General features: G+C 42.6%; 1 protein-coding gene across 1 annotated transcript in view; it reads right to left on the reverse strand.

The window, feature by feature from the left end:
* Positions 1-22,795, reverse strand: part of SLC9A9 (solute carrier family 9 member A9) — a 2,762,771-nt gene that overhangs the window by 751,380 nt on the left and 1,988,596 nt on the right. The gene's annotated exons all lie outside the window — the stretch shown is intronic.

A 22,795-nucleotide genomic window follows, 5' to 3' on the forward strand; every position in this document is an offset into this window, starting at 1 on the left:
AACATTGGCTGCTGAAGAGGATTGGCTAACTTGTCTTGGGTATGGTCCACGAAAAAAGGTCACAAGCACAGCAAAAAGTAAGCAAAGTGGAGGAACCGTTGAGGACCTTGAGTCGATAGTGCAGGACTATCTCAATGACTCAACAGAGGTCTTTCTTAATGATGATCCATTGCAGTATTGGCATGGGAAAAAACAATTGTGGCCACAGCTCTCCAACCTGGCTATAAACTACTTGTCTTGCCCACTCGCAAGTGTGTCTTCTGAACGTGTTTTCAGTGCTGCTGGTGGCATTGTAACTCCCAAACGGAGCCGCCTCTCGCCCAAAAATGTGGAGAGGCTATCAATGATCAAGATGAATCAGCACCTCATACCACCAGATTACAAAGTACGAGAAAGCACGCCGCATGAAGACGAGGAGGACAGCAACGTAGATGAGGGAATTTCTTCTCTGTTCGGTGACGCTGACCTCATCCTGCCTGAATTCGCAGAGTATGATGACGAACTCTTATTCTTATTCCATGACACCGAGCCCTGAAAATGAGACAATGAATCAATAACTTTCTTTTTCGTCCTTAATTATTCACTTTTATTCCTGTGTGTCTGTCTTTCTTTGTTTTGCACAGTTCATTTAATTCAAACTTTAATCACCTAATCACAAAAATAAGCCCATCAGCAGAACTGTCTTCACTTGTATGCTTATTGATTTGAAGGTGCCGCAGTCTACATTCCTCAGGTTCAAAAGTTCAGAAGAACATGCTCCTCTATCCTCCTACTCCAGACTCCTATTTCCCTCAAAGCAGAGGGCTGGATTACGCCCAATGAAGAAAGACTCAGCACTTGTGGCGGTGTTCTACTTCTTTGCGGGTGAGTTGACGGCTCTGGGCCCATTGCTGTGAAGCTCTTTTGGACCAAATATGAGGCGGAAATTTCTTGCCGTTTTTGCTGACTTGCTTGCCTTTGAGGTGCTCTTTGGCGGGGATCCGGGTGTTTGTGGGTGAGTTTTGGGGTCTGGGAGCACTGCTGCGACTGTCTAATCTTGATTGCATTTGCTTTTCAGGAAATCCGTGGTGGAAAACAGGAGTTATGATGATGACCTAGCTGCACAGCGCATTTGGACCGAATGCCGAGAGATATTGTAAGTATGAGATTTTGATTTTTGGCTGTTTGGGGGTGTTGTCGCATGCTTTTTTGCGGGTGGGTTGGCGGGTCTTGGGGCATTCCTGGGAAGGTCTAATACCGGATAGAAGTGGTTTGGACAAAATCCATGCAGAATTTTTTTTTGCTATTTCTTCTGACATCTTGCTCAATGTAGCGTTTTCGGGGGCCTGTTTGGGGGGCTTCCTGGTGTTTGTGGGTGGGTTTTGGTGTCTCTGTCGGAGCACTGCTGCGACAGTCTAATCTTGATTGCATTTGCTTTTCAGGAAATCCGTGGTGGAAAACAAGAGTTATGATGATGACCTAGCTGCACAGCACGTTTGGACCGAAGGCCGAGAGATATTGTAAGTATGAGATTTTGATTTTTGGCTGTTTGGGGGTGTTGTCGCGTGCTTTTTTGCGGGTGGGTTGGCGGGTCTTGGGGCATTCCTGGGAAGGTGTAATACCGGATAGAAGTGGTTTGGACAAAATCCATGCAGAATTTTTTTTTGCTATTTCTTCTGACATCTTGCTCAATGTAGCGTTTTCGGGGGCCTGTTTGGGGGGCTTCCTGGTGTTTGTGGGTGGGTTTTGGTGTCTCTGTCGGAGCACTGCTGCAACAGTCTAATCTTGATTGCATTTGCTTTTCAGGAAATCCGTGGTGGAAAACAAGAGTTATGATGATGACCTAGCTGCACAGCGCGTTTGGACCGAAGGCCGAGAGATATTGTAAGTATGAGATTTTGATTTTTGGCTGTTTGGGGGTGTTGTCGCGTGCTTTTTTGCGGGTGGGTTGGCGGGTCTCTTGGGGCATTCCTGGGAAGGTCTAATACCGGATAGAAGTGGTTTGGACAAAATCCATGCAGAATTTTTTTTTGCTATTTCTTCTGACATCTTGCTCAATGTAGCGTTTTCGGGGGCCTGTTTGGGGGGCTTCCTGGTGTTTGTGGGTGGGTTTTGGTGTCTCTGTCGGAGCACTGCTGCGACAGTCTAATCTTGATTGCATTTGCTTTTCAGGAAATCCGTGGTGGAAAACAGGAGTTATGATGATGACCTAGCTGCACAGCGCGTTTGGACCGAAAGCCGAGAGATATTGTAAGTATGAAATTTTTATTTTTGGCTGTTTGGGGGTGTTGTCGCGTGCTTTTTTGCGGGTGGGTTGGCGGGTCTCTTGGGGCATTCCTGGGAAGGTCTAATACCGGATAGAAGTGGTTTGGACAAAATCCATAAGGAAAAGCCTTTTGGCACTTTTTGTAACTTAGGGTTCGTTAGGGTTAGCCCTAGCAGCAGGATTGCATGTGTTTCGGGGTGTTCTAGATTTTTGCAACTGAGTTCTGGGGTCTTAGAGCACTCTTGGAGCGATGCTGGCTATGGATACTTTTGCTTGCTTGCAAGTGGTTTGAATACAATCCACGGTGGGTAAGGGGGTATTTGGGCCTACTTTTACTTTCAAAGTACGTTTTGTCACCATTTTTCTGCTAGGCCTCGTTTTTTGAGATCTGATTGGGGGTCTTCTACATTTTTGCGACTGGCTTTAGTAAGGGTCTTGGTGGGAGCACTGCTGGGAAGGTCTAATTTTGTTCTAAAACACAATTTACAGTACACCTAGCTTGAGGGGAAAGATCCGCTAAATTAATTTGGCCATACTTATTTATCCTTCAAAAGGTGACTCAGACAGAGTACGCAATTTCAAAAATATTGTACTGTCTATTAGGAAAATCAAAGTGTGACTTTTTGCACCACACAGCGTACATAGCTTATATTTATTTATCAGTGGTATTGTAATAGCACTTACTGTTTTCCGTTCAATAATTACAGGCCGGGTTTCAGTCTGTGCAATGGGGAAAAAAGATGGAGTCAGGCTTCACATTAACGAGCCGCAATTCAACATCCGCCAGGCAGGCAGTGGACAGGGTGTCTTCTGTCAGTGGTCACCAACATTGATGGACGAAGCGTCAGCTGGAATGGAGGAGTGCCGCTAATAAGAGGAATTGTTTGCTGCATGCAACTTACTTACCAAATTCAACAGGACAACTCCAACAACAAACAGATACAGTATCCATTGTTTTCTTCTATGAGTGTGACTGCATTTCTTGGATCTCTCTCTGCTTCTAAATTGATCCCAACAGCAATTCTATAGGTTTTACTTCGGCTCATTTTTAAACCTAATTTAATGTAAGAAGTGTTTCTCTGAGTGCAGAGATGGGCTAGTCAAAACGCTGCAGCCCTGTACTGTCGCATTCTAGTACTACTTACTTTTCAGTAACTAACAATGCATGCAGTAGGGCATGCACTTCCTTTATGTCACTTAAAAGATTTGTGGTTAGCTTTAGTTTGTACCCAAAGATTTCTTTATCTTCAATTATTGTTTGTCCATGCTGTGCTTTTTTTTTTCTTCTCTCAACAAAACCTACCCAAAAAGAAACCCCCATTCCCATCCATTTTCCAAACCCTAACCCTCTTCCCCCGGGCTGTGTGGTTTTGCTTGATGTGTGACTAAATGACATCAATAATTCCACACACTTGCTGGGGAGGATAAGTTCATAGCAACAGGCTGGTGAAGGAATCCGAGGATATATTCTAGACTTACTCAGCTTCAGTACTATTTCTTGTAGTAGTAGGAGCCAATGTCAAATAAATTCAACGCAAGTACTAGTTATACTTGCAATACTTTACCATTTGTTAGGCTACATTGTGGCACTGTTCTAGTGTACTGTCACCTGCTATATTCTCTATCGTACCGTAACCGTTGTAATGCTACAGTAAGGACAAACCAGGTTTCGTTTTCTTTTTTTCCATAGGCATGCAACTGCCACTGTGTCACACCACTAGTACCACCGCAATGAGGACATTTCATCCGCCCAGGATTGCCAACCTTAATCCCCATTTCCCGTGGAGCCAGCCCTGGGCCTAGCCCTACTTTCAAACACAAATTACAGGTAAGATAAGCGTTTGGTGGGAGGTAGTATAATGGAGTATTAGGACTAGACGAGAGATTGACGGTAGTACTACTAAAGTCCTAGGACTCTTCAGGAAAACAAACTTACTGTTAAACCCCCACCCACCAGACTCAAAAGCAGTAAAAAACAGGTATGGTCAGATAAAGTTTAAAAAAGTATATTTATGTAGCCCTAACAAAATAATCTCCCTCAAGACCCTCCCTAACCCCAACGATTGTCTTTCAAAAGTCCCAAAAAGAACCCAACTCCCAAATCCCACCCCCCAAAAGTCTCTAAAAAAAGGGCAAGGGACACTACACTACTGGAGGATGCTGTTGAATTTAGCGGCCAGGGCATCATACTCCTTGCGGAGGGTGGCATGGTCGAAGCGGAGGCCCTCCACCAAGTTCTTATAGCTAAGGACCTCCTGCTCCAGGTAGGACACTCTGAGTCCTAAGCGGCGCTGGCGTGCCTTGCAACTCCTGTGGGGGGCAGCTGATGTCTTTGCTGTTTGGCGGTGGCGGTTGGCTTTGGTAGCCCGGCTTCGTACCGCTGGAGCACTGCGCTGGCTGGCAGCCCGTGGGGGCACGGAGGAGGATGCAGCTGTCCCAGTGGAGGATGTTATGGTTCCACCGGTTGACTGCGTGTCCTCCTCCTCCAGGGCCACCAGCCGCCGATATTCGGCGACAGTGGTATCCAGCCTCCGTTGCCGGGCCATTCAAGCCTGCTCCCTCCGTGGTGTCGATTTGGAAGGAGCAACTATATGAAGAAAGAAAGACATAGTCTGTAACCAATGCTCCTTAACATTAATAACACAAAGTGATTGAGCCGAAAGTTGTGTCACAGTACAAGTAGCAAATTGAAAGCACAGTACATAACTATTGAGGACAGTATCTATCTAACCTCCCACTTCTGCATCCTTGCTCTAACATTAGTGGGAGTTTAATGAACAAATTCTACGACCACTATGGACTTCCATTACAGTCGACTATGACAGTACACCAGTCTTATTCTTCTTCTTCTCTCTTGTTTAGGAAAATTGGTACGTTATCTTATGCAAGCCGGCAGAATGCCAGCGCAGTGAACTTGCACCCGAGAAACACAGACGCACACCATGTGTCATGCCTCGAGGTCCGCAGACGGGCGGTCCCTTTAAGAAACCCCTACATAAGCAGTTAGAGCCCTTGGAGCGACGCTTTACGTCCTTGCGTCAAGCTCCCGTTTCTGCGTTTCCTGTCCTGTTTCCTGATTTCCGGTTATTATTGTTGTGAACTGGCTCGCCTCGGTTCCTCTGCATTGAGGCGTTCTCCTTGTTCCTGCTGTGGTTCCGTATTCTGGAACTTATTCCTTGAACCTCATTTGTTTACAGACTGCTCCGCCCGACGGCCGGGTTTTCCTCCGTCGTCTGGCCGGGCAGAGTGTCAGTGTCCCCCTTGGTCTTGCTGGCTCCGCCCGACGGCCGGGTCTTGCTCCGTCGTCTGGCCGGGCAGTGTGCTGACCTCTCCCCTTTTCCCTGGGCTCCGCCCGACGGCCGGGTTTATACTCCGCCGTCTGGCCGGGCTGCTGCTTCCCTTTCGTTTTCATTACCTGCTCCGCATTACAGCCGGGCTTGTTTTTCCCCGCTGCCTAGCAGTATATGCTTTAGGTATTTAGCCGTATTAATTCATCCCTCCACCCGGCGGCCGGGCTTAGTCTCCGCCATCCGGTGGTTCCCTTTACCCGCCATTTGTTTTCTTCTTGGACCTGTCATCTTCCCTTACCTCCTGAGTTCCTGGCCTTTCTCTGTGTGTGGGTACTGCACTTGCGTGGACTCGCTAAAGATACATCTCCACATCTCTCAGAAGCACGGTAACAGCGCAGTGCGCTATTCTTATGTTATTATCTCTAAGGCCATTCTTGAATTTAATGTATGTATGTTTTGCATCTCAAACAGTTAGTTCTACGTGAATGTTCTGATTCTGGGGTGCTCTACTGCGATACAGATGTTGGTTTAAGAGTCTTCTACATGTCATCAAGTAAGACTAACATAATCTTGAACAGTGTTATACAATTGCACAGTACCCCTTGAGTAATCACTATTGTGTTTCTTGTTTGTACCTCCATCTTAGCTCAACCAAACCCCTGTCAAGTATCCACAGTTATATGCCAGCACAGTATAATTACTCTTGGTATGTAGTACACATAGCTTGTAGAGGTTACTGTTGTTATTTTGTGTATGATATTGAAATTTAGTAATTCCTGTTTTGGTTTTAGCCCCTACACCCATCAGAGGTCCAGGCCAGGTGCATGTCCATCCACTCAGAAGTCTACAACCAAAAAGAATATTTTTTCCCCGCCTTTCCTTGTTTTGTCTCCCTGTTTTCCCCTGGCGAGCCTCTCGGTACTCTAGTGCTTGATAGAGTCGGAAGGGCGTAGGGGAAGGCTGTGGAATATTCATCGGATCCTTGGCGCTCCTGTGGAACCTGCCTGAGAACCATTACACCATGATGAGTGAGACAGACTTGCGTTACTGTACCGGTCCAGTACATGCAGGTGGTGAAGCTATTACTTTTCTATTACGGGTGGCACTGAGAATACTCTGTTACAAGGGCTACTGCTTAATTAATTTACCTTTCACCCTACAGTGCAAATGAGTACTAGAAAAGGAAAATGAAGAAGCTAAATAATTTGATTATCTATCACTTCACATGGGATGTATTTGATGACATATGGGATGACTTTAGGTGCTTTGCTTATTATTGAGTGAACAGTGATACACCCACACGTGAATGACGTACTACTACTAAACTAAAGTTATTAAGAGAGGTACGGAGTGTCCACCGTAATAACCGGATATATGCTGTGCTTGCAGTTTCAATACAAACTACTGCTACTATTCATGGTAGTATTGGACAGATTTACAACTTCTTTTCCTTGCCTTCCCTACACTGGAACGGACGTGCGGGTGCGGTGTTACATGCTCTTCAAGGTAACACTTAGTTCATCCAGTGACCATCTACTCTCTCTAGATGCACATATGCTATCTAAGAGTCAGATAATACCATGCTCCAGGCATCCATCCATTCAAAGTATATGCACACACACAGTTTCTGTTTCACCCACCCAGGCTGTTCTCCTTCCACCCATCCTTGCTTCATCATTGACCCAGCCATGCACCATACCATATTCTTTCCTTCCCAGCCACCTCGGGGACCAAGCAAACACATATCATTCTTCTTTGCCAGCCATCATAAAATTTCTCGTCCTTCCACACTTACTTACACCCTTCTTTCGCTTTTCGTTCATCCCATCCATCAAGTTCATCTAAGATCTTATTGGGATTCTTCTCACCAAAAACTTCACAGCTAAGTCAAAGTACATTTAGAGGAGGATACTACCTGGTTGATTTATAATACACCCGTGCAGAAAGCACACTATGCAGTCTTCAATCTCAATAAGTAAGGAATATATAGCTTACCTCTTCCCGCCACCACCGTGTGAACCCTCACAGGAACGTCCGCCACTTGCACCGCATCCTCCCCAGAGTCCTCGTCCAACACCACCACCTCCGCGCTGGCCCCGCCACCAGATGTTACACCTACAAAGTACATTTAAGAATGTTAGAAATACACAACTCACTACTATATAATATTTGGTCTAGGAGGAATAAAGAAATGTTAAAAAAAACGAAATACAATGTAATAATTTGTAACTGTATACTCTAAAGTAAAAATGTCCCTTTTTCCAGGGAAGGCTGTTGTCTTGCAGCACTTTTTGGCACAACTGATGAATGCTTGCTTTTTATTTTTAACACACACCACTTTTTCTCCTAACAGAAGCTTGACTTCTAAGAACACGATCAGGGTCAAGCTCAAGTTCAAACCAGGTGAGAGCTCAGCTCGACCACAAGAAATGTGTCCAATTAATCGTTAGCACTAAAAGCACTTTTCCATTTTCAGTTAAACATTTACTTTTATGACAAAGTTGATTTTAATAAATGTGTTTAGTTTTAATAAAGCTTTTAAACTTAAATAGACTCTGTGGTTTTTGGTCCTCCAGACTAGAGTGGATGAGCTAAAGGTTTTGGAATTTTTGCAAGCATGAGTGCCTCTGACACTTCTTGACTGTGACTCCGTACTCTTGTCCTGCGTTGGATAATCTAATCATCATTGGGGATCAATCATCGGTGACTTTGGGAGCTAAATGACTCTGCCACACTATCTAGTCAGTAAGGAGATTGGGGGTTCTTCAAAGTTTGATATCACTGAGGTATGTGGAAAGAAAGTCTACCTGCGCCTATTATAATTGATAAACAATGCACTATTTAGTGTTCATAGTTCGGTTTGTGCAGATTTGTCCCTGCAACAGTAGTAGAATGGATTGTCCTCCTATCCAAACCAAAAGTAAAGTAGTATCTTATTCTTTCTTGGTGGTCATTCACCTTTTTATTGTTGGCAATTGTCAAAGCATAAACATTTAGAAGACTTGAAAAGACATTATGGACAATCCCAGAGGACTGCACTCAGTGCATAGAGCTATTGCTGACTAGAATGGGAGTCCAATGGAATTGCCAAATGTGCAATCTTAGTTAGCTACACAGACATACTAATAAGAATAATCTAGTAATACCACAGGGAGTCATAGTCGAGGCAGGATAAGAATTTAGATCCAGTCTACAAGAAGATCAAAGACGATTTAGAAAAAATCGAATGAGGAACGCTAGGAAAAAATAGGTACTCTATATTAAAATTAAAACTTACTGGGGCCAGCAAAGGAGCCCTCGCCTGCCCGATCCTGGCCTGCATCCTCCTGAACAGCACCCTCCTCCTGTGTCCTCTTGCCCTTGGGGGGAGCTGATGTACAACATGAAAGAAAGAAAGACCAGAAAACATGGATGAGATTTGTCAACCAAATCAAACATTTCAAAAGAACAATAACAAAATATTTTGGAGAAATAGCAAATAGATAGACAACTATCCCACGGGATATATTGACCAATCTCATGTGGTATACTACGTTATTCGTATTGCCCGATTTGCGGACCGCTGACTTTGAAAGTTCCTATGTAACTCACTAAACAGACTACTAAAAAGGTTTGCCTAGGCCTGGCAGGCAGCAGTCCGCAGCACGCGAAGTGACAGACAAAGTCCATCGTGCTTGCAGATCAGTGAATACTCAAACTATCAATCCACCGACCACCACCACTATTTCTTCTTATAGCCATGTGTCTAAAGGAAGTACTGGACTTCAGTCTGTTGGGGCTGATTTAGAAGTCCCTTGCGGCTCATTTTCCTCCATTGTTGCGTGACTTTTGTGACGCAGCGGCAGAACAAAAGAGGCGCCATGGTGCGGCGTATATAAAAAAAAAAATGACGCATATGGGAGATGCATCACGTTGTAAAGCCCTGCGCCATCAGGGGGCGTTGCGGCGCAGGAACGAATCCTAAAAGTGGCTGAGGGAAATCTACAAGATGTCAATCAGTCACTTTTAGGACAATGATGCGTGACTGAAACACTGCGCCTGCTTGAAGCCGACGTACGGCTTGATGCTGCATTGGGGAGATAGGGCACCCCAGAGCATTGCTGGAGCTGCGCCATCATTGGCACGCAACTCCAGCAATGCGCCGCCTTTACGGCACAGATGCGTAAGGCTTCTGTGACGTTTTGGGCCCATGGGTGGTGGTGGTGGCATGGCGCACAATTACTGCCGCATCCCTGCTATTTTGCAGGGATGCGCCGGTAATTGAAAATATGACCCTTAGTGTCTAGCATTACGCAGTTCTTTACACTACACTCATACATAATTTCTCAGGCCAATGAAATGAACACAAAATACAAAACAAATAAGCATAGTAGCAAGGCTACTAAGAAGGAGAGCAGTGCACCTGAAATGCATAGAAGATTTTGAAATATAATTTACCTACAATGTAATCGGCAGCATTATTGCTCTTGGTAAAGAACAAAGATTTGCAAATAACAGAGCCGGATAAAACACAGTAGTGATGAAATAGCTAGAAATAGCTACTACTACTCACCAAGCCCGGGGACCTCTACGACGAGCGCGTCCAGCAAGTCGCGTTCCCGGTCCATGACGTCCGTCCAGCGGTGGGTGGCCTGGTTATAGGTGCGCCGGACCCCAGAGAGTTTAAACATGGCCCGGCACACCTTCTCCCACCGCTTCCGGCGCTCCCGGATGCCATAGCCGGTTGCGATCTTGCCGCCTCCCAGGATGGTCTTGGGGAGGCGGCGCTGGACGTGGAATATTAGTGCGGCCACCTCCTCCACACTAAAAATCTCCCGGGCTGTCACTGTCTCCCCCCTCAAACGCCCGCACGGGAGCCGGGCACGGGGTGCGGGACCCTTCCCCTTCTCAGGGTGCTTCCCGGCTCCCTTTACCATGGTCTGGGCAGAAATGAAGTTAAATAATAAAGAAGAAATAGAATAGGGAAGAAGAAAAGAAAAGAGTTTAAAAAAGTAGTTTAAAATTAACAAAAAGTAGCAGAAAACACAAAAATATAGAGCTAGAAAAATAGAGGGATAGATAATAAGTAAAGTAGATCAAATAAACTTCAAACAAGCAAAGGATGGCAGAGATTCAGAGAGGATACAGAAAGCATGCCCAGAACCATAGCAATGAATGAGAAACAAGATGGCCGCGCCCATTCACGACCGCGTGGGTAAGTTCGCGCGAGATTTTCCTCGCGATCACGCGCAAAATTGTACTAGCGAGCAGCACACTTTGCGAGATTACACATAGCGGCCGGAAATGGAATTACGTCACGCAAGATGGCCGCGCCCGTGTACGACCGCTAGGGTAACTTCGCAAACGTATCGCTACAAGCGCCTTGCGAACACGGAAAAAATCACACGAACATACACGCCGCAAAAAAAAAATAGTGTATTCGCACGCATTCGCGGCTTCCGAAATCGATCTCGCACGGATTCGCGCCCCGCAAATCGCGCGAAATTGCAGAAAACTATTTTTGCTAAACTGAAAGCAATCAGCAGGTGCAAAAGTTCAAACTTAACATTAGTAACCATTCACTCTAGTGCTTCCTGAGGGGCCCCTCCAGAGTTCAGTTGCCTATTTGCAACTATTCTATGACCCTGCTATGACCCAAACAGCAGGCTCATAGAATAGCTACAAGTAGACCATAAAGGTCCTGTGAAAAAAAATTGCACTGCAACAGAAAGCAAATTACAGATAAGGAAGGAAGCAGGTGCCAGCCAGACTGGAAGTTTCAAAATTACTGACACATTAATCACCCCCAAATTAATTCATGGCAGTTGAAGAAGGGCAGGTGTGCTTGCTTTCACTGCAACAGAAAGCAAATTACAGATAAGGAAGGAAGCAGGTGCCAGCCAGACTGGAAGTTTCAAAATCACTGACACATTAATCAACCCCAAATTAATTCATGGCAGTTGAAGCAGGGCAGGTGTGCTTGCTTTTTTTCACCCCCATAATCTACAGTGATAAACAAACCTAATGGGTGGCAGTGAGGATGTACCAGAGGGTGGCATGGGTGTACCAGAGGGTGGCAGTGGTGAAACAGAGGGTGCTGTGAACCTGTGATGATAAACCAGACGTAGAAACAACGTAGTCGCGGCCGTTGCGAGCCGAAAAGTACGTTCGCAATTGCGAAAAGGTCCACAAATCCTCGCGAACGCTCGCCAACACAAAAAACATAAAAATCCGCAAATCCGCGAGTTCGCGGATTTTGCGGATTGCGAATCCGTAAATTCGCAAATTCGCGTACGCGAGATCCGCTAAATCCGCCCATGCTTAGTGCTGTTTTGACTCAAAGACACCTGATGGAGAAAGCGTAATTGGGTTTGCGTCACGACGCTTGCAGGGAGCAGAGAGATCTTACTCAGCTATTGAGAAGGAGGCTTTGGGTTGCTGTTGGGCGATAAATCATTTTAAGTTTTATTTATGGGGATTGCCTTTCGTTTTAAGGACTGATCACAAGCCCTCAGTGCACATTTTCAAAGGAGGAAAAGGCCTTGAAGGAAATGTTACTCCACAAATTTCTAGATGGTTGATATCAGTAATGGATTACAATTTTTCAATTGATTTTGTTAGGGGCAACAAGAATGTCATAGCTGATTGCTTGTCGCGTATGCTGAGGAAGAAGAAGAGGATTTCCCCTTGGTATCTGAAGGGGAATCTCCATGCATTATCAATGATTTATATTTAGCCTTAAAGCAAGAAGAGTGGAATGAAGCCTTGAGTAGTGATAGGGAGTACATGGAGCTCAAGGACGTCATACGTGATGGTTGGAAAGATGTGATGACTTTGAATGAAGAATTAAAGAAATATTTGAAGGTCAAAGATCAGTTGAGTATTCAAATGGATAAAGTCTTGAGATGTAGTTCCACCTAGGGTGTTGAGAGGTAAATGAGTCAAACTTGTACACAAAGGACACTTAGGGAGAAGCATGTGCAAAAGAAGATTGAGACAGAATTTTTGGTGGCCTGAAATGGATAAGGAGGTAGAAGAGGTTGTAAAAGATTGTCAAGCGTGTAGTAATTGCGACAAATGTAGAGTGATCCGGCAACCACCACTGGGATGTGTAGGTGTTCCTAATCGATCCTGGGAGAAATTAGCGATGGATTTTTTTGGTCCAATTGAGAGGTTAGGTGTAAGGAGTAGATTTTTTATCGTTTTAGTTGATTACCATAGTAAATGGTTTTTAGTGAAATCTGTAGAACATATTACTTTAGAAGTTGTAATTGAATTTCTGAGGAATGCATTTTTGGAAGAAGGAATACCTTAGTGTTTGGTTACGGACAATGGAGTTCAACTAGTTTCCACTGTGATGGCAAGATTTCTTACAGGATTGGGTATCAAGCATGAAAGGGTGGCGTTATTCAGACCACAAGCAAATGGATTGGTTGAGCGAGTTAATCGCATCATAGTGGATAATATTCAATTATCTTTGAGTAATGGTTTAAAGTGGAAAGAGGAACTAGACAAAATGATCTGGGCCCACAGGGTGACTCCCCATTCTGTCACAGGTGTATAACCTTTTGTGGCTTTCAAAGGAAGAGAACCGGCAACCAAAGAATCTCCTGTGTGGTTGCAAAAGAAAGATCATGTTTGGGTGGATCGAGAACTAATTGCAGAAAGAGCAGCCGCGGCCCATGGAGCGTGTTTCGGTGGGGCAGAGAGGCGGGGTGGGGGAGGGGTAGGGTGGGGGGTGCTAAAAACTGGAGTGTGGATAATTGAAGATAAGTAAACAATTTAATTAATAAAACAAATTTCGTAGCGCGCCCTGCATCGCAAAATGAGATGCAGGGTGCGCTACAAAATTCATTTTATTTATTAAATTGTTTACTTACCTTCAATTATCCATACTCCAGTTTTTAGCGCCCCCCACCCTGCCCCTCCCCTGCCCCGCCTCTCCGCCCCACCGAAACTCCCTCCACGGGCCGTGGCTGAGAAAGAGTTAGGGGGTCTTAAGAAAGGAATAAGAATGATTATGACAGAAGAAAAGGGGTGAAGGATGTTAAAATCATTATTGGTGACTGGGTGGTTACAAAGAAAATGGGATTTGTGAGAAAAGGTGAAAGCAAATTTTCGAGACCACAAAGAGTAATAAAAGTAATGAACTCAGTAGTAACTCTTGATGATGGTAAAATGTGGAGCATGGGTAACTTATGTAAAATTGATGCCCCAAATTCTATTGAATAACCTATGCAAAATTGATGTTTCAAATTCTATTGAGTGATTATGTTGTTGTTATTTATTATAATTACTTCTTGTTATGAATTTTAATATGTATAATTTTTAATGTTTTATTGCAATTCCTTGTAAGGGGAGAGATGTGTGGAGATTTCATTCTTTCATTGTAGAACTCATTGATGCCATAGAATGACATCACTGAGAGATTCTGTGAAGAGAGTCAGTTGATGAAGCTGGAGGTCGCTGTACACATATTTGGATGTACTTCCATGAATAAAGGCTTTTATTCATTAACCACTGCCTCTGGGGTTACTACACAAATCATTTCCTGCATGAAAACATACAAATTAAAATATTAAGAACATTAATTAGCGGGGACGTGGCTTGGCGCCCGAGCTGAATGGACATGCTCGGGTGAAGCTCCGGGGTTTGCCTGGAGGACTCGGCGCTCCGCCATAGATTTCAGCGCTGATGGAGACGTTTCTGGGGACCTGAACCTTCAGGGCACTACTGGAGACCCTCGGAAACTACTTTTATGGATGTCACGCTGTTCATTTATCTAAAGTGAGTTTTTATCGCGGCGCACTCGGTGCGGCCGCCATTTTGAATTTAAATCGTGTTTTTTCATAAAATTGCCGGGAAGCTGCCTTTTCTCATGATACCATCTACTTCATTATCAGCATGTCAGGAATGTTGTTCTGCATACTTTTAAAGAGGCATTTGAGGACTTTCATGAGGCACATTGTGAATTAATCCTGGTTTCAGCTTCTTTAAAGGAATTTTAAGCGCATTTCCTCACAAAGTTGCCGGAAAGATGCCGTTTTTTTCATGGTGCTACTGTTACATTACCAGCATGTTAGGAATGATGTTCTGAATGCTTTTAAGGTGGGATTTGAGGAATTTCATGAAGCGCACTGTGAAGTAATCCCTGATATAGCTTCCTCACAGTACTTTACATAGCGGCCATTTTGTGCTCGTATCCAGCAACCCTCATAGCATCCCCCTGACTTGTAATACTTTGGAGATATTTGTAACTTTTTACATTTGGCGTATTCTGAGCTGAGGAACTATTCTCCTGCAAATTAAGGCTTTGCCACCCTGTGCTACATTTCAGTAACCGTTTCCTGCCCTATATGGGAAATACCAATGCAATATCATCATCTTTGCGACACGGATGACTTACTGCAATTTGCCTCTGTATTTTATCCCTTATCATTGCTTTGAAGAGGGCATGTAGTTTGGCTGATGAGTGTTATCCTCGTTAAAAAGTCTTCTTAACTTGACATCAACGTTCCCTCACATTTCAAGGTATTGAGTCTTCTCTTCACGAACCTATCTATTTTGGCGCGGATTCTACTTCATCGCATCTGAATCTCAGCACGTTTGCATTAAAGAGTGTGCTGAATGTGATTTATGGGCAGAATTAATTCTCCATTGTCTAAACCTAGAAACATTTTTGTAAAGAATTCCCAGATTTTTTTGAGCTCTCCAGATTAGAAGATTCTCTGGCATCTTCTCAAAACTTGGATCTAGCGATGGAATCGTCTCCTATAACTCCAGGGAAATCCAATACTAAGCGTCGTAAGAAAGACCCTCCGTTCCAGCCAAAAGCTACTTCACCAGTGTCAATGGAAGTATTATTAGAGGAAATTAGGGCTCTTAGACCCTTCATGGACGTTTTAACGGACAATTGGTCTCAACTCGAAACAAGGGTCTCATCAATTGAGCAAAATGTCTCCTCCTTAACAGAGACTTGTGCCAAATTCCCTCAGTTGCAATCTCAAGTTACTACGCTTCAGAAACAGGTCGAGGATTTGGAAAATCGAAACTTACGTATTTATGGTCTGGAGGAGGGCCTTGAAGGGAATGACTCTCTTGTTTTTTACAAATCTTTTCTCTCTAAGTTACTTCACATGCCAGAAGGAACAATACTTAACATTCAACGAGCACATCGACTAGGTCTTGCTCCATCTAATGCTGCGTCTTCGATAAGACCAAGAGGAGTTATCTTATATTTTCTAGAATACACGGATTTGCTGAAGGATCTCTCAGTGGTCAGAGCTTCTCCGAGACTTAAATGGTCTGGTTCACCTCTGTTCTTTATGCAAGACTATGCTAAAGCGACTGCTAATCGACTAAAGGCTTTTCTAAATATGCGAGTTGATCTTCACTCAATTGGGGCCAGATATGGCCTTTTTCACGCTTGCCTCTTTATAGTCACCTACAACAACAGAACAACCACATATGAAGATCCTCTGCGTTTACAAAGTTTCATCAATTCCTGCAAACCGTCTGCTATAGATTTCTCTCGTCCTTCGGCTTCTTCCAATGCTTAATATTGTTGATTACACTGTTGGGATTTCGCTCTCCTCACTATAACACTTAATAGTTTATGGACTGTTTTTCTTTGTCCTTGTTCCATTTACTGTTATTCACTTTTCACAGTTTGTTTACTGTTATTCTTAGTGATAAATGTTCATGTCCATTTTATAACATTAACTTGACATCTGTTATGTTTCGTCCCCACAGATCCGTTACCCTACCCTCATGATGTCTTCCCGGTTTCCATTTGGCTGATCCTGGTTGTATTGTCAATTCCATGTGGTTCCACCCCTCCCCTCGTGTTTGCCTGGTCTTTCCTCATGTAGGTATGTTGTCTTCCTACATCTTTGTCCTAACTTTTTTCCTTATTCTTTACCTTGTATCCTTTCTTTATACTTCCCTTACCATTTTTCTGAGTGTCGTTATTTCTCTCACTCTTAGCACATCTTACTTTGTTTCCTCTTTCTTATACTTATTATGGTTTTTATTGTTATTTTCAGCATTTTCGTTTTTTGCACTATCTTCTACATATTTTTCTTTTATCTCTCCAACTCTGATCACTATTTGTTTGATACTCTACCTTTCTTATGCTTTTTCCCATAGTTTGACTTTTCTAGCTGATTTTGGTATGTTTTGGATATCTTTTACTTCTCCTAATCTATCCTGTCGTTATAGTTAGTTTCATGGAATGTTAGAGGACTCAACTCTCCTATCAAGAGGCAGAGAGTACTGACTCATTTGGCTAAGTTAAATGCTGACATAGTATTCCTGCAAGAGACTCATCTTACAGAAGATGAGTCAGTAAAATTAAAAAAAGGATGGGTAGGAGAATTAATTTATTCCAGTGGTGATGGTAAACGTAATGGAATTATGATGCTGTGTCGGAGGTCCCTTACCTTTAAATTCATCTCACAAGACTCTGATACACTAGCCCTTCGTTTAGATATTACGCAAGGAACAGTCTGGTTTCGTGAAAGGCCGTGTTATACAAGACGAAACCAGATTCTTCGTCAACATTTTATCCAAGGTTTCGCATTTGAAACACCCCTTGCAGCTATAGCACTAAACGCTGAAAAAGCGTTTGATACAGTAGAATGGTGTTATTTATTTTACACTCTCAAGTGGTTTGGATTTGGTCCTAATTTCATTTCCTTAATCTCCCTATTATATTCGAATCCGCGTGCTGCTGTATGTGCTAATGAGTTAACATCCTCTTTTTTTTACCTTGGTAGAGGGGTGCATCAGGGATGTCCTTTATCCCCTTTTCTTTTTAATTTGGCACTCGAACCTTTCCTTTCAAGAATTCGTCAAAATGTGCACATACAGGGTTTTTAGACCCCTACAACTAATGTGAAACTTGCAGCGTATGCTGATGATATTTTGCTTTTTATTTCGAACCCCACTGAGTCGAGCCTTGCCTTTTTAGACGAAGTTCATTCTTTTTCATTAATATCAGGTTACAAATAGAACAGTGATAAATGTGAAATATTGCCCTTAACTAAGTATACCTTTAAAGCTGATTTTATTTCAACTAATTTTACTTGGAAATCGTCCTCTATTAAATATTTGGGCTTACATTTTACACCGACAATAAAAGAGACAGTCACGCTCTGCTTGAATAATTGCATCCCAAAACTCACAGAGCTCACCAATAAATGGCATCCTCTTTATTTATCCTGGTGAGGTCGCTTGGATACTATTAAGATGATGCTTTCCCCCATAGTCTTATATACCATATCTAACATTCCAGTTTCCATATCTACTAAATAATTTAAATCTATTAACTCAGTGTTATCCTCCTTTAAATGGAATAAGAAAAAAACGCGTATGTCTATCTCAAAGTTATCACGTCCTAAAGCTGAAGGTAGAGTTAATTTTCCGAACTTTATCGCTTATCACAAAGCTTTTCTTTTGAGACAAGCTTCATATTGGCTGCTTGACTCGAAGGAGGATTCTCATCTTTGGACATCAGTAGAGCTCTCGTTCCTCTCTCCTTTTTCATTTCAAGAATACCTTTCTTTTTCCCGCAAACCTCAATCACTTTCTACTCCCTTATTCAAGTTTACCTCCAGATTATTGAGCCCTATATTTCCTTCACTTTATGTTACTCCCGAATCCTTTTTGAATTCACCCATATGGCATAATAAAACGTTATTAATACGTAACAGACCTTTTTACTGGAAATCTTGGAGACAGCGTGGTATAATTTGGGTCCATCAGATGTTCTCAAATGAAGAATTTCTTTTGTTTTCCTCGCTCAAACAGTTATACGCTCTACCTACTTCCTTCATATCCAAATTTCAGATTCTTCGTAAAGCTGTCCTTGATGTATACGCACCGTTATCAAATAACACTATTGCCAACCCCACCACTCACATACATAAGGGCCTTTCCAATCTATTGCACACTCAACCCAAGGCATCAAAATTATACCTTTTCTTACAATCTGCCAGCACACTGAGACAGAAAACAAGCATTGAAGAGGCGTGGGAAAAAGATTTTAATACGGAATGGTCTCTTACCATGTTGAACAATTTATGGACTAAAATGCGTAAATCCTCCAGATCAGCTAGTTTAACGCAAACATTATTTATGTGTATAATAGACTTTTGTTATCTCCACAACTTTTACATAAAAGATTTCCTAATACCTCGGATACATGCTGGACCTGTACCTCTCCAAATACAGATCTATTTCATTTGTTGTTCTCATGTACACCAGTATATATTATTTGGAAACAGGTCTGGCTTCAAATTAACTTAATTTTTGATGCACATCTCCCGTTCTCTACGACACACATCTTTGTAGGCAGCCTTTCATCAGTATGGGATAATAATGCAACTAATTTTAAAATAATCGATCTATTAATAGCAGTTGCTTTCCAACAAATAACAAGAAATTAGAAGGACTTTATGAAAATCTCATTCAAGGCCTAGTGGTATGATGTGTGTCACAACCATAGACTGGATACCTTCTCCAACTTACCTTCACCCATTGCTTTCAAAAGACTTCAGTTAAAGTTACCAATTACGACATTTTTCTATACTTGTGCCAAAAACATTCCTTAATGAATCCTTTTCAACAAGAAGTACTCAAACCTCCATAGTTCCTCTAACTTCCTTCTCTTTCTTTTGTAATTCATTTATTATATTTTTCTTGTTTATTTAGTATGGATATTACTGTTCCTTGTTTTTTTACTCAAGTACTTATGCTGGACTACAATCGTTTTGCAATGTTTGTTTCTCAATGTTTGTGGCTTCATTGCATTTATTGTATAATGACACATCTATATTCTTGAATAAAATTCTTTTTGAAACTGAAAGAACATTAATTGGCATGATAATAAAAGAAAGCATTGTTATATTTGGAATTTCTCCCAGTATCTTATGTGCTTTCAACCATGCTTCCAAATTAAAGTGCAAAGATGTTAGTTAGAATTTCGCTAAAAGAATTGTAAACTTGTACAGGTGGTCTCGCTATGTCCATACATTCTTTTTTCCTTTACTAGCCAAAAATGGAGATGGAAACATTGGTGTACAGCATGCCCAAGAAAGCATATTGTGGGGACGATATTACGGACCCCTAACGGCAGCTCAAGTTCTTTATTGTGCTGGCTGCAAAACAGTCGTTGAACCTTTCGCTGCCAATAACCAGTCTGCTTTTTAAATACATTTCATGAAGGCTGCTAGGGGAGTTTCACCCTTCAAACAAAAAAATAGCGCATGTTGACATGATCTGCTAACATGCTGGTTACAAACATTCTGCAACAAACCCTTGCGTTCAGTTAGCAGCATGGGATAAATCAATAAGATGTGAATCAAGGTTTCTTCATGTTGGTGGCAAAGTCAGCACTTGGCAGTGAGGGGTTTCGGGATCCTCTAAGGCATGCAGTCAAATGTTTGATACAGATCGAGGTGCAAATGAAGCAGCTTGTTTTGTAAAAAGATCTAAGTAAGCTGTTAGATATGGCTGCGGACAGAGCTGCGTGTAAGAGTCAATGACTGCCCATGCATGTCTTCTTATGCTAAACTCCTCTTTATTCCTGTTCCATGATAACCTCTTCATTTATTTGTTTGTTTGAGGCTATTTTGAAGAAGTTGTGAGGTAGTTTCTGATCCCACAGCTCTTTTGCATTTAAATCAATCTGTGACTGCTCAAAGACCTGAGCCCAGCTGTTTGTTTTTGTTAAAAGTACTTGAGTATGGAGTATGGAGCCTTTTTGTGTTAGTTCTTGGCCGATCAGTCCAAATTCCACTGAATCTGTGCTAAGGATGCGTTCTGTGGAAGATGTAAGAGAAGGTGGAATAACTTGCCTTGTGCAGAGTTAAGAAAATACCCAAACTTTCTCAGAAAGGCTTCTGTCCCAAAATTGATTGCTGGAATAAACTTGGTCTTTATCTCTGTAAGAAGCGGCAAAAATATTGGTCTTTGTAATTTACGATGTAGAGATTGAAACACTGCATCAAGGATGTCATCCTTAACTTTCATGAATTAAGATATAATTGATTCGACAGGCGGACCTTTAGCAAGATTCCAAGATCATAGGCTTCTTGAGACAGGTAGTCCACCCTGTGATCAGCTCCCTTTCTTTTCAACCTTCCTGCCAAACACCACATCCTGAGTTTTTGCAAGGTTGATGGTCATTTCATATTCAATACATTAGATATGCAGATTGTTTGGTAATCTCTGTAGTCCAATTTCAGTCAGATTCATGAGAACTACATCATTAGCATACTGTAATGAAGACACTTGACAAAGCCCCAAACTTGGAGGATGAGAGTTGACTATATCTAGGTGTGAGCTTAGGTCACCTAAAAAAAAGAATAAAAAGAATTGGTGCAAAAACACACCCTTGCATTAAACCCCTCTTTATTGGTATTTTGTCAGACATGCTTTTATTTAGGCAGAGTTTGACCTGTGGCCAGTTGTTTGAATACAGTAACTGGATGACATGTAATACATTTGTGGGAATGTTCCAACTGGCCAATTTCCTCCACAGAAGGTTTCGGTTTACATTATTGAAAGCCTTACAGAAATCCAATCCACAAAACAGGTATACAGTCATTTAAAAAAATAAAAGAAATGTCTCGATAATCATAGTAAATGCAGCCAGATTATCTGTAGTCCTAGATTTTGCTCTAAATCCTGTTTGGTTGAATAGGATTACGTTTTCTCTTTCAGCCCAGCCCTCGAATTCAGACAGTATCTGGAATGCAAAGATTTTTGAATCTGTGTCCACAAGGGCGATCATAAGCTAACTGTCAGGGGAAGCATAAGCACTTATCTTATAGACTGGTTTAAAGATAGAACCACACCACGAATCTGGGATGGCCTCGGCTGACAGACAAAAACTGAACAAAGTATGAAAGCAGGCAATCCAAAAATCACAGTCCTCTTTGAATATAGCTGCTGAAAGCCCATTCGGCACAGGAGCGCTGTATCCTCTGCTTTTCTCAATTCTCTCTTTGATTTCTCTTTGAGAGAAGGTTAAGGGCATAATAAACCGACTTTTAGGTATATAAGAAGGGTTCATATCATGGCTGTTGTATAAAGAGCGTATGAGTCAACCATGCTTCTTGTGTGACATTTATTGCCTGTCGAGCAAAATTAATCTCTATCGAGATGTTTTTATTAGGGACTAGAGCGATTTTGTATTATTGTTTTTGTAGGCTTCCACAATGTCAATCCAGTCCTGGTCAATTTAGGCTCTTTTTCGCCTCCCACTCAGACTGCTTTTTTATACACCTTTTGAAGCTCTCGGAATTTTTCAGATTGTGACACAGAATCTGAATGAAGATTGATAGCTCTCATTTATTTTCCAGTGCCCTGTGTTGGAATTTAAGTGTGCTCAAATACCGTATTTGTTTCCTAGGCCATAATGTATGTAGGGGTCGATTTTTGGGCTTTAAAATGGTTGCTTTGAGTTCATCCTTCTTCCCCATGCAGAAATTGGGTCTTCCAGGTCCCAATTAGTGGTTACACTGGCCCGTTTCCAAACCTCATAGCAGGCTGGCGAGAGGTTATTCCACCTGACCATTTGCCAATCGGTGTCTGGATCTTGCATACCAATAGTTCTATATACTTGCACCATCTCGTTCGTTTTTAATCCTTATGACCTGTGAAGAGTAATCAGTCTTGCACCTTGCAGTTATGTTAAAAAGGATGGAGAGATATGAATGTGTAATCCAGGACGAAGTATGATTTACGAGATTTCCTTATCACAGTCATTAGAATATTTCCTTGGCAGGGTTCATTTAACGCCGGCAGGCCAAGAGCCTCCAATTTACAGAGAAGTTCATGGTCTAGTTCATTGACAGAGCTGAACGTGGAAAGTTGGATTGGAATACCCCAGTGCATATCTGTTCTTTATAGATGCCACTTCTTGGGGGGGCGTGGCTTGGACGCCACGGCAAGATGGCGGACCTGGTGTGAGCTCCGCATATCGGCGGGGCTTTCTTCACATTTTTTGCCGTTCTCCTTCCGCATTTTTGCCTGACACCGGCAGAATCCGAAACCGGAACATGCGGTGAGTCGAGGGATAGCTTTTTCCTCGTTTTTCTCCCGCTTCAGCGCAAGTTCGTGCCTGCAACGCGTTCTCCTCAGAACGAGCGCGAAAGGCCGCCATATTCCGCTCTCACCCATAGCGGTAAGCCCGAAGCTCAATGCCTGCTCCTAACTTCTTCTGCCATGCAGTGTTACTGCGCATGCTGCCAAGTGCCCCCCTCTGTCAATAATT

This window comes from Lissotriton helveticus, chromosome 11, assembly GCF_964261635.1.
Source record: "Lissotriton helveticus chromosome 11, aLisHel1.1, whole genome shotgun sequence".
Classification (NCBI taxonomy): domain Eukaryota; kingdom Metazoa; phylum Chordata; class Amphibia; order Caudata; family Salamandridae; genus Lissotriton; species Lissotriton helveticus.